Source organism: Cucurbita moschata, unplaced genomic scaffold (assembly GCF_002738365.1).
Source record: "Cucurbita moschata cultivar Rifu unplaced genomic scaffold, Cmos_1.0 Cmo_Scf00006, whole genome shotgun sequence".
Taxonomy (NCBI): domain Eukaryota; kingdom Viridiplantae; phylum Streptophyta; class Magnoliopsida; order Cucurbitales; family Cucurbitaceae; genus Cucurbita; species Cucurbita moschata.
The window spans coordinates 3,186,762-3,198,471 of NW_019268522.1; the positions used below are offsets into that span (position 1 = coordinate 3,186,762).

Here is an 11,710-nt window from a genome sequence, read left to right on the forward strand (position 1 = left end):
TTTTTTTTTTTTTTTTTTTTTGAAAATGTGTAAAAAAGTGTAAATACGAACATAATTCGACTAATATAAAACATGGGTATAAAAATTTTGAAACTTTCACTTCTCGTATCTTTTAAAAAAAGAACATCGGAATAATATATCAATTTGAACGAAGGCTCACGGATTATGATATTATATTCTCAAAATTATAATTTTTTAAAGAAAAAAAATATATAAAATTTATATTAATTTTGAAGTGGGATAGAAAATAATTTAAATTTTTTTAATTTTCTTCTTATAATTTAATAAAACCCCACAACTAAATTTTACCATTTCCCTATTTATAAAACTTTTAGAAATTAATTATAACCTTAATTATTTATTTCCATCTCTAATTTTAATTTTTATTATATTAATATAATAAAATGTAGAAATATAAAAAAAAATATTAAATTAAAAAAGAGAATTGAAGGGGAGACTTACCAAGAAAGCAAATATTATTTCAGTACAAGAAGCAAATTCATCTCCCTCTCTGCATTAAAAATTGCAAAAAAAAATTCAAAAAATAATTAAATTAAACTAATAATTAAAAAAAAAATAAAACAAAAAAAATAAGTCGAACATATTTCAAACAAAGTAAAATATTTTGAAGAGAAAAAAATGACCTAAAATTTTTCCGACATACCGATACGACGATGAAAGAAGAAAACGTCTTTTCTATCTGAATTTGGATTAATCAAATTAGGTTCGCTAATCCCGCATTTTATAGAATATTTTGGAAAGAAAAAGGAGAGCAAAAAAAAATTATTCTAAAATATATATAATTATATAAGCATATATTCTTTTCTCTTTTGAATATTAGGTTTTTTATGGGTTAATGCAAATCCAATAATAATATGACACGTGGATTTACAGTGGTAAAATTATTAATTAACCTTTGTTGAAATTTTATTGAGATATAATAATAAATTAAAGCATTAAATTCTCTACTTTATTATTTTGATTTGACAAAACAAAAAAAAAATTGTATTAATTACCCAATAAGATTACAATATCGAATAAAATTGGAGTGATTAGACATTTATATCTTATAAATCGTAAGTTGGAATATTAAATATATATTTTTTTAAAAAATTAAAAATATATATATATATATATATAATTTATAGTCGAGTGGGGCTTAGGAACAAACCTGAATGATCATGAACAAGAAAGACGGGAAAGGAGCAAAGGGAAACGCTATAAGGGGGAAGCAAAGGGACGAGTTGTTGAATATTTATAGTGAAGTTGGTGGTGCTTTTTAGACTATGTCCTTTTTTGTTTTTACAAGCAAGGATCAGGTACCAAAGGTTATGTGTGGTATGTTTGGTTTTCTTCTTTTCAACTTTTCTGACTCGGGCAGTATTACTGTATTAGTTTAAGCTCACCGTCAATAGATATTGTCCTCTTTAGACTTTTCCTTTCTGAGTTCCGCTCAAGGTTTTTAAAACGCGTCTATTAGAAAGAATTCTTCATTCTCCTCCCAACCGATGTGGGATCTCACAATCCACCTCACTTGGAGATCCAACGTCCTCACTGACATATCGCTCGGTGTCCACCCCCTTCAGGATACTCGTTCCCCTCTCCAATCGATGTGGGATCTCACAAGCCCACCACTATTGAAAGTATTTGGCATAAATTTTGACATAATTTAAGTGGTTGGCTATCATATCAGTACTTTCAATGCTCCACGAGCCTCCTTAGGTTAGTAAACGAGTTCTCCGTTCATGTAAAAGCTAGTATTTAACCTAACCTAAATATTACAGACAACTTCGCTGATAAATGCTAAAAAACGACATAAACCCATTACAAAAATGCATAACGTGTTGATTTTTGTCTCAAACTATTATGTCAAAAGGACATAAAGTTGTAAAGGTAAAGTTAAAGAATAATTGGAAACTAAGGTATTTTGAATATTATCACGTAGATTGATCGAAGTGTCCAAAGTATAAACAGAATGAAAGTACGAGATTCCCTTTTGTCGATTGTCAACTTGAGTATATAGTCATAAATCAATTAAGCAACTTACGGAATATTAATAATAATAATAATTATTATTATTATTATATTGAAAGTATTTGGCATACATTTTGGGATTAAAAAAATAAATTATTAATTGGATAGAATCTTACAATTTTGCTACACTTTAAAGATGAAATTAGACTTATTAAAGCAAAATATTAAAGGAAGAATTGGCTTTAGCTTATTACTTTGAAAAACACTATTATTTCTTTTTTATAATTAAAAAAAAAAAACTTTCACTTTTACTTTATTCTATCTTTTTTTTTTAATATAATTAATATATTCGTAATCGAAGTGGACAAAGTAAAGCCATGAGAGCTTATGATCAAAGTGAACAATATCATACTATTGTGGAGAGTCGTATTCATCTAACATGGTATCGGAGTTAGTGTCAAATGTAGGGTATTAGAATCATGCCCTAAATTTAGCGTCAAATGTAGGGAATGTTAACTTTTCTTTGATAAAATAGACTGATAGCAATAGGTAATGGGTCAAAAAGAACAATGTCTGCTAGCGATGGCCTTGAGGTGTTACAAATGGTATCAAAGGCAGACATCAGGCGACGTGCTAGAGAGGACGCAGGTGTTACATATGATATCAAAGGTAGACATTGGGCGACGTGCTAGAGAGGACGCTAGTCCCAAAGGGATGGATTGTGAGATCCTATATTAGCACGAAACATTTAGGGCGTAGAAAACTTTAATGCATTCCTTCAAAGATCTTTTGACAATTTGTCTAATTTTTAAGTGACAAATTAATGAAAAATAGATTATAGTTAATAAAAGTTTTTTAAAATTATTTTTTATTACTAAAAGAAAAAAAAAATCAACAAAAATGAAAAAAAATATAATCTTTTTTTAGATTTTGGAATTTATATTATTTGTTGTATTTATGAAATTTAGTATTAAAATTTTAAGAGTGTAACAAATGTAAGGGTTTTCGTGATGAGACGTTCTTCATCTTGCACGCTTTCTTCTACTAGTAGATCGAAGTTCATCAAATTAGTACTCACTCGAGTGATATGCTAGCGATAGAACGCTCTGCTCTTTCAAGATGTATGCCTTTTCTTCTATCTAAAGGAGTATTGGAGAATCAAGCACGCCCAACAAAAAGCAAATAGATATCAATTTATACGAGAAATTTATGTGGGCATACAAGAACGAAAGTCTGTCTATTCCGTGAAAGAGAAAGAGATCGCCATCACCAACGTATATATAACAACTCAAGCCCACCACTAGGGAGAGGTTTCCACACCATTATAGGAAATGCTTTATTCCTATCTTCAATTGATGTGAGATCTTACAATCTACGCTCTAAGAGGCCTAGCATCCTTGCTGGCATACCACTCAGTGTCTAGCACTAATACCATTTGTAACAACTCAAGCTCACTACTAATAGATACTGTCTGCTTTGGCCCGTTAGTATCACCGTCAGCCTCACAATTTTAAAATGTGTATACTAGGGAGAGATTTCCATACCATTATAAGAAATGTTTTATTCTCTTCTCCAATCGATGTGGGATCTTATAATCTACCCCATTGGAGGCCTAGCATCCTCGCTGCCATATCATTTGTAACCGCTCAAGCTCACCACTAGTAGATATTGTCCGCTTTGGTCCGTTACGTATTGCCGTCAGTCTCACGATTTTAAAACGTGTATACTAGGGAGAGGTTTCCACACCATTATAAAGAATGTTTTATTTTCCTCTCCAACTGATGTGAAATCTTACAATCTACCCCCTTGGAGGCCTAGCGTCCTCGCTAGAATACCACTCTATGTCTGGCTCTAATACCATTTGTAACAGCTCAAGCTCACTACTAGCAGATATTGTCCGCTTTGGCCCGCTAGTATCACCGTCAGCCTCACAATTTTAAAACGTGTATACTAGGGAGAGGTTTCCACACTATTATAAGGAATGTTTTATTCCCCTCTCCAACCGATGTGGGATCTTACAATCTACCTCCTTAGAGGCATAGCGTCCTCACCGACACACCACTCAGTGTCTAGCTCTAATACCATTCGTAACAACTCAAGCTCACTGCTAGCACATATTGTCCACTTTGGCCCGTTACGTATTGTCATTAGCTTCATGGTTTTAAAACGCGTCTACTAGGGAGAGGTTTTCACACCCTTATAAGAAATGTTTCATTCTCCTCTCCAACCAATGTGGGATCTTACAATATATCTTACCGATGTTATGAACGAGAAGAATACGACTCTTATAAAATGTAATCATTAAGAGTAGGTTCACTTTGGGTGGCATGGGCTCCTTATGTGCAATAATTTGGGTTGGAGGGCTATCTTAAGGGCTACAAACTGGTTTAAATGTCCAATATGGCTAGGCCATTGGGCCCCTTGTGGAGGCCCTCTCCATGTGAAGATACTCCCTTTATTCTAAGTGATGATTACTAGTGTTAGCTTAGTTGACGAGGCTTCATTTGTTCTTTGAGTGCCTCTTAGTCTGTGCTAGTGTGGGTGGGAGGATTGCATGGGTTGAATCTACTTGTTATGTTTGTGGAGTAAAAATTGGGCTATAGACCATATGGACCACGAGCTTCATAACAACGAGACGCTACCTTAAACAACGCCACAATCAGAGGACTCGAACAACTCAGACTATTTAACCCTTTGGGTTAGGTTATATATATATTTTTTCGATTTGGGTTTGATTGAATTTTTAAAAAATCAAAAAATTCAATTAGGTTCACGAATTGCAATATTTGACCCGACGTGAAAGAATGGTTCACAATCTAACTCAATCCTCTCATACTTTTAAGATTATTATAAATATTATAAATATTTGATATTTGTAACCAATGTTACTAATGTATTGTGACTTGTGAATGTTAATATGCAACTCAATCGAACCCTCGGTTGAGTGGTGAACCATGTTCAAGTCATTCGAGTTACCGACTTCACTAACTTGAAATTTTGAGTTGGTTCAAAAAAATTTCTCAATCCAACTTGTGTAACTGCTAACCATGACATTTGCCAATTTTCCGTGATGGACAAAATGGATCGATTCTCAACAACCAGACTTTCGAATCAATCTACTTTCGACTTTAACTTGTTTGACTTAATCTATGTAGGATAAATTCGAGCCCACCGCTAGTCGATATTGTCCGATATAGCTCGTTACATATCGTTGTCAGTTTCACAGTTTTAAAATACGTCTACTAGAGAGAGGTTACCACACTCTTATAAGTAGTATTTCATTTCCATCTCCAACGGAGGATCTAACACGACTTCAACCTAAGAGAAAATAAATATTCTACCTTATTGTTTTCACATACAATTTTCTCCACCCGATCATAAATTCGGCCGATGAGTCAATAAATCCAAACAAAATTTGTTCTGTAAATAGGGGGCTTGACTCTATCGTATGTTCGACTTTGAACTTGTTTTTGGTTTCTTTATAAAAAAATATTTTCATTTTAACTTTTTAATATTACTCTCACTACATTTACTATCGATTAAAGTTTTAAATAATTTTTAAAAAATTAATATTAAAGTTGTTAAGGATATTTAGTAATAAATTATAATTTACTATATATATCATATTTGATATTTTATTATAAACAAATATTTAGATATTTGTCTTCTTAGAGCTTTCCATTTAATGTTGTTTCCATTTATTACTGTTTTCATATCCTTCTTATTTATTTGATTATAAATAGAGAACTTTCGCAATGATTTACGTGTAATGGATTAAGTAAACATTCGAGTCCATAATATTTTTTTTGTTTGCTGTAATAAAATTTAGCAATCAATATTTAAAAAGAAATAAAAAAAATAAATAATAGGAGCCATACGACGTCGTTTAAGGACAGAAAAAAAAATTTGTTTGCTAAAATAAAATTTAGCAACCAATATTTGAAAAGAAATTAAGAAAAAAAGGGATGCATACGACGTCGTTTTAAGAACAGAAATGGGAAATTAAGAGGAAACTTCCTCCCCATTACCTTTCTCAAAAGCAATCATCTAAGAGTGTTTGTTTTGATTTAGGTTTCTTGGTTGAAATGAAACATAAAAACCAAAACTTTATGATGTTCTTAACAAATGAATCCAAAAGAGATGAAGAAATGAGGAAGAATGAATGGTTTTAATAAGAGTTTGTGTGTATGTTATGCTTACCTTGCAATGGCAGAAACTCAGTTGAAGAAGCTTTCATCCTTTGGCTTTCCATTTCACCAAGCAACCCTTCACTCACTTTTTGTATTGGGATATTCTATACAACCTTCCCCTATTTATACCCAAACCCTCCTCTACTTTTCCTTCAAATTACAAATTTACCCCTTCAACTTTTCGAGCGGGTTACTATGATGGGGTTGCTTATGTGTGAGAGTCCCACCTTCGTTGGGGAAAAGAACGAAATACGGTGTGAAAACATTTCCCTAACAGATCCGTTTTAAAGCCTTGAGAGGAAGCCTGAAAGGGAAAGTCCAAAGATGACAGTATCTACTAGCGGTGGGCTTAGACCTTTCCATAACGAGTTACCAGGTAACCTCTAGTAGTGATGAGTTATTTATACCTAACTTAGGTATGTATCTTAGATGGTATAGACACGGGTCGCTCCCCTGAAATGAGGCATGGAACGGAACCACTACGAAAGAAGTTTCGGGAGTTACAAAGGAAACTTCGAACTCATATTGGTCATGGGTTGAGAACGGGAATTGAATTCTCTGAAACCTAATTTACCGTTGTTCCTTAGTAGCTCAGTGGTAGAGTGGTCGGCTGTTAACCGATTGGTCGTAAGATTCGAATCCTACTTGGGGAGGGTGCTTATCACTTAACCTCAAATAGTGAGAAGTTATTTACACACAACCCTCATGTTTATGATGTTCAGGCACGAGGTTACTGTGACGAGACTCTAGAGAGTTGGCATAGGCATAGGTAGAGACTGATTTTCAATTCTCTTAAGTCTTTCTTAGCCATACTATCCTCAAAATCACTCTCGTTCATTTATGTATCCCTCATTTACTCGGGTGTCACAATAAGCTTACTTTTGGTTTTCCTCAAAACCCTCGTACCAATAGAGATAGTGTCCCTTACTTAAAATAATTAAATACTCCACATGTGACGTCTGAATAAAGGAAGAGTACATGAATTAAACGAGATAACATTCGAATTCGAATGAGAGTGATCCTAAACGTATACGATTATGATTAAGAAATATTTAAAAGAATTGATAATTATTACTTATACCAATAATATGGGTATTTCTTGAACGGATATCTAATACCGACAAATTTGGAGCTACTATATTTTTCTATTATTCGTCGTAAAAGAAACGTTTAAAAAATAATATATCACTAAATAAGGTATGGGATATAGTAGTGGGTATAGTAGTTGGAAAATAAAGGAGTAGAGGACCAACTCCACGCATTTGGATTGACATTGAGCAAGTTAGTTGATTTTGTAATTTCTTAGAAACTTCTTATGGTACAAGATTTTTACTTTTCTAGGTAAAAAAATAAAGTCCAATTAAAATGGTGGTAAAAAGTGAAAGTAGTAAATGACGTGATCGCTAACGTTCGGTAGTTGAAATGAAGTTGTAAATATATGTATTTTGATTTGTACGGTAACAACCTAAATCCACCGTTAACAGATATTGTCGTCTTTGGAATTTCGCTTTCGGGCTTCCCTTCAAAGTTTTTAAAACGTGTCTGTTAGGGAGAGGTTCTCACGAACTAATGTGGGATATCACATGTACAACTAGTCGATGCGTCAATTTTGTAACTAATTTTAACGACAAATGTTTCGAAGAACATTTTTTTTTTTGGAACAATTTCAAAGTTTGAAGGTTAAAATAAAACTTTTGAAATTTAAGGTTACGATGAAAACCTACCTTAAAAGTAAAATGTAATGTTGCATGTCCAGGATTCAAAATCTAGGTTTAATATCTGATGGTCTCGACATTTTCATGTATCCCGTGCTACATGGTTAGATTACTTATTCCTTGCTTCTAAAAGGAAAAACTATCATCCATAGACCAACACGAGTTTTTTCAACATGTTTCCTACGAAAATTCTCGAGAGGTCACCCAACATAGAATTGCTCCAAAAAAAAAAAAAAAAACCACTCTTAACTATTAAGCCACCGAAAAAAACGTGCACCTTATTAGTGTAAATAATAACTTTCAATTCTTTTATTCTTAACCATCCTATCCTCAGAACCATTTTCATTCGGACATGACCTCCGTTCATTCATGTAACCCTCTTTTACTCGGGTGTCACATAAAAAACTCAAGAATATTAATGTAGAAGTGAAACCCATGACACAACTAGCATACATCATCGCCATTCATGGGTTATTACACGAGATATTAAAAGTATCTGATAAGTAGCTCTTCCGACAAAGTTAAATAGACATATATGATAGTATTTAATTTATTATTCCTAGTTAAAACCAACCCAATTCAATCTTTACGAACGTTTAGATTACGTCCATGACAACCTAGTAAACGAATACATGCTCGTCCCACTTGAATTTTCTACACACTCTAACCTTTTCGGTGCGAAAAATCAAACAAAAAGAATCGTAAAGGTAATGACATATAACGCATCATTCCAGTTATGAAATATTTATACATTCTTCCTTCGATTCTTTACTCTTTCGAGGTTCCACATATTTGAACTTAAAAAATTGCTCATTATTATCAGAAAAATGACATCGAGAGAGAGAGAGAAAAGTAGAGATGACTTTTTGTACTCGACCTATCATGAGAGGCTAGAAATTTTGTATGAAACTTCCTCTAACTTCATTAGCTTTCATCACTTATGATAGACAAACTTACATCGGAGAGTTGACGTTGTTTATATTTGTATAGAATATTTCTTCACCGAAATTTTGTAGCAATTTCCTTTAGTTGAGTGAGGTCAGAGCTCGTTATTTTGGTCGCTTTCTTATAGTTTTATGGTGGTCCCAAATTATTGAGACAATTCTAGAACGATCGGAAGCGAGAGAGCTTTTCGCACTTAAAAGGTGTTTGGTTCTCCTCCCCAATAGATGTGGGATCTTACAATCCACCTCGTATGGGGCCAGCGTCCTAACTACATTCGTTCTTTCCTCCAATCGATGTGGGACCTCCATTAAATTCACCCCCCTTCAGGGTCACCATCCTTACTGACACATCGCCTCGTGTCTACCCCCTTCAAGACTCAGCCTCCTAGCTGGCACATTGCTTGATATCTATACCATTTGTAATGGCCCAGACCCACCACTAGCAGATATTGACCTCAAGGTTTTTAAAATGCGTCTACTAAGGAGAGGCTTTCACACCATTCACACCATTGGAAATAGTACTTCGTTCTCCTCACCAACAAACGTGGGATCTCATAAATACAATCAAATTATGATGACATCATTAAATAATTTGTCATTCTCTAAACGACCGACTAGAAGAGTATGCGGAGTTGGGTTGAGTTCAACCCAAATAGAATTCACAACCCAACCGAACCCAACTCTTTATTTTCGAGCTGGGTTGTGTTGACACGTTATTTTTTTTTAAATCATTTAAAAAATCTTACTTATTTACCATCTCGGTTACATTTGTCACTAAAATGTCATGAAATTCAAATATCAAATATTTATGAGTCACAACCCATTACTAACATTGATTACAAATTTTAAATATTCATAATATTTTTAAAACTAAGATAGGGTTACGTTTAATTGTAATCTTATTTTTGTGTTAGGACAGATTTTCGAAATTCGAACAATTTAAAATTATTTTCCAAACTTAATAATTTTAAAATAAATAAATAAAATCATCCAATGGACTTGGAAATTTCCTAGAAATTTCCAATTTTAAATTCTTTGATAGCTTTCCTTCGAGGGAATGAATAACTCCAAACAAGTTCACTTATTGAGGCAATTATTTAATTTTGATTGTGAGATTGGAATATATATATAATTAATTATCTCACATCACAATATTCCATAACAATCTATATATATATATATATGTTCATATTAATAGAGACAGGATCCTTTTTTAGACTAAGAACACCGACTATGTAAGAAAAATAAAAATAAATACGTGTCTGACACTATTTTATTTATTATTTCGTTTAATCTGAGAAATACAAAATAAGTGCACGTCTGATAAATTTAATGATTATTGGATTATAAAATTAGTGACACGATCACTATGATACGGTTATGTATGAAATTTAGTGGTCATTTGAAATAAATACAAAAGTCAATATAAAACTAGATTTTAACAGCAAATATCGAAGAAGAGTTCTAACACTATTTCGTTTGTCACTGTAAGCTACAAACATTGTCAACTTTTAGTGTCGATTTATGTCGTTAAAAGTTAAGATTAGTCATAAAGTTAACTTTTAATATGGGTCAATATATGGATGATAAAATGCAATAATGAAGGGTATGTTTAAATTGGAAGAAAGTAAAAGTTGTAATAAAGGTTGAAGTTATTATTATTTTTATACCAAAGTTTTCTATCGTATTATAATCACATTCGCCAGATCGGTCACCCCTCTCCCTCTCGGTCTCGCTCTTTCACCCCTCAGCCCCCTATCACAACAAGGCAGAGCTAACCTAGCCAGCGCTCGCCCTAGTTAAATCTGGATTTTGTTACCGGAAGTCAGTCAGAACGAATACCTTAACTCCTTTCTTTTACGCCTTATTAGTTATTCAAGCGGATCACTTTCTTTGTAATGAAAATGAAAGAGAAGAAGGTTGTAGATCGAGACTCTTTACGGGCAATGAAAGCGGTAGGGCAAGTGAAACGAGATTTGTCAGGCTTAAGGTAAAGGGCATGAGAGAAAGAAAGTTCTTGTTTCCGCGCTCAACTATGGGAATAAGGGGAATAAGAGCTGGTGATAAGTGAAGATATTGTCCTCTTTCGGGCTTTTCCTTAAGGCTTTAAAACGCATTTACTAGGGAAAGGTTTCCACGCCCTTTCAAAGGTTGTTTTGTTCTCCTCCCTAACCAATGTGGGGCTCTCACAATCCACCCCCCTTCGAGGCCAACGTCCTCGCTGGCACTTTGTTCCTTTCTCCAATCGATGTGGTACTCCCACCAAATCCACCCCCCTTATAGGCCCAGCATCCTTATTGACACACCGTCTCGTGTCTACCCCCTTTAGGGAACAATCTCCTCGCTAACACATTGTCTGGTGTCTGGCTCTAATATCATTTGTAACGGCCTAAGCACACCACTAGCAGATATTGTCCTTTTTGGGCTTTCCCTTTCGGGCTTTCTCTTTCGGGCTTCCCTTCAAGGCTTTAAAACAGGTCTGTTAGGGTGTTTCGTTCTCCTCTCTAGCCAACGTGGAACTCTCACAATTAGTTTGCAAGTTTCCAAGTCTTCACATTTGAACGAGAAATTAGAGAGAGAGAGAAATAGGGAGAGATTGTACTAAAGACTTCTCTTAATCAATATTTCTAAGTCATAGAGATTACTATAAACATTCAATTTCCCCTTTGGGAAAACAATTTTAATCAACTTTCAATTCCATGGATTTGAAAAATGGTTTTTCTCAAGAAAATGAATAAAATAGAAAGGAAAAATTGATGAAATAGGAGAGCAAAGAAAGATGAATTGCTTCCATAGCAAGGCACCTTTTAAGAAAGAGTGAACAATTTGTTTGGTAGATATGAAAGAGCTATGAAGTTCGACAAGAAGATAGCAATATACCATACAA

The 11,710-nt window shown here is 33.7% G+C and overlaps 1 protein-coding gene and 1 non-coding gene across 8 annotated transcripts in view; one reads left to right on the plus strand and one right to left on the minus strand.

Moving 5' to 3' along the window:
- Positions 1–6,269, minus strand: part of LOC111444095 (calcium-transporting ATPase 10, plasma membrane-type-like) — a 27,848-nt gene extending 21,579 nt beyond the window's left edge. For 3 of the 7 annotated variants that reach the window (XM_023082046.1, XM_023082051.1, XM_023082044.1), the window contains exons 1-2: positions 6,175–6,269; positions 463–511 (exon numbers count right to left, since the gene is read on the minus strand). The gene's annotated coding sequence lies outside the window, so the exon portion shown is untranslated. Of the gene's footprint in view, positions 1–462; positions 512–664; positions 711–1,171; positions 1,221–6,174 lie in introns of those variants that run through there. The other 4 variants (XM_023082050.1, XM_023082047.1, XM_023082049.1 and 1 more) reach the window with 3 other exon arrangements.
- Positions 6,270–6,744: 475 nt separating this feature from the next.
- Positions 6,745–6,817, plus strand: TRNAN-GUU. Its single transcript has one exon. It is a non-coding gene; the product is annotated as a tRNA-Asn (tRNA).
- The last annotated feature ends 4,893 nt before the right edge of the window (positions 6,818–11,710 follow it).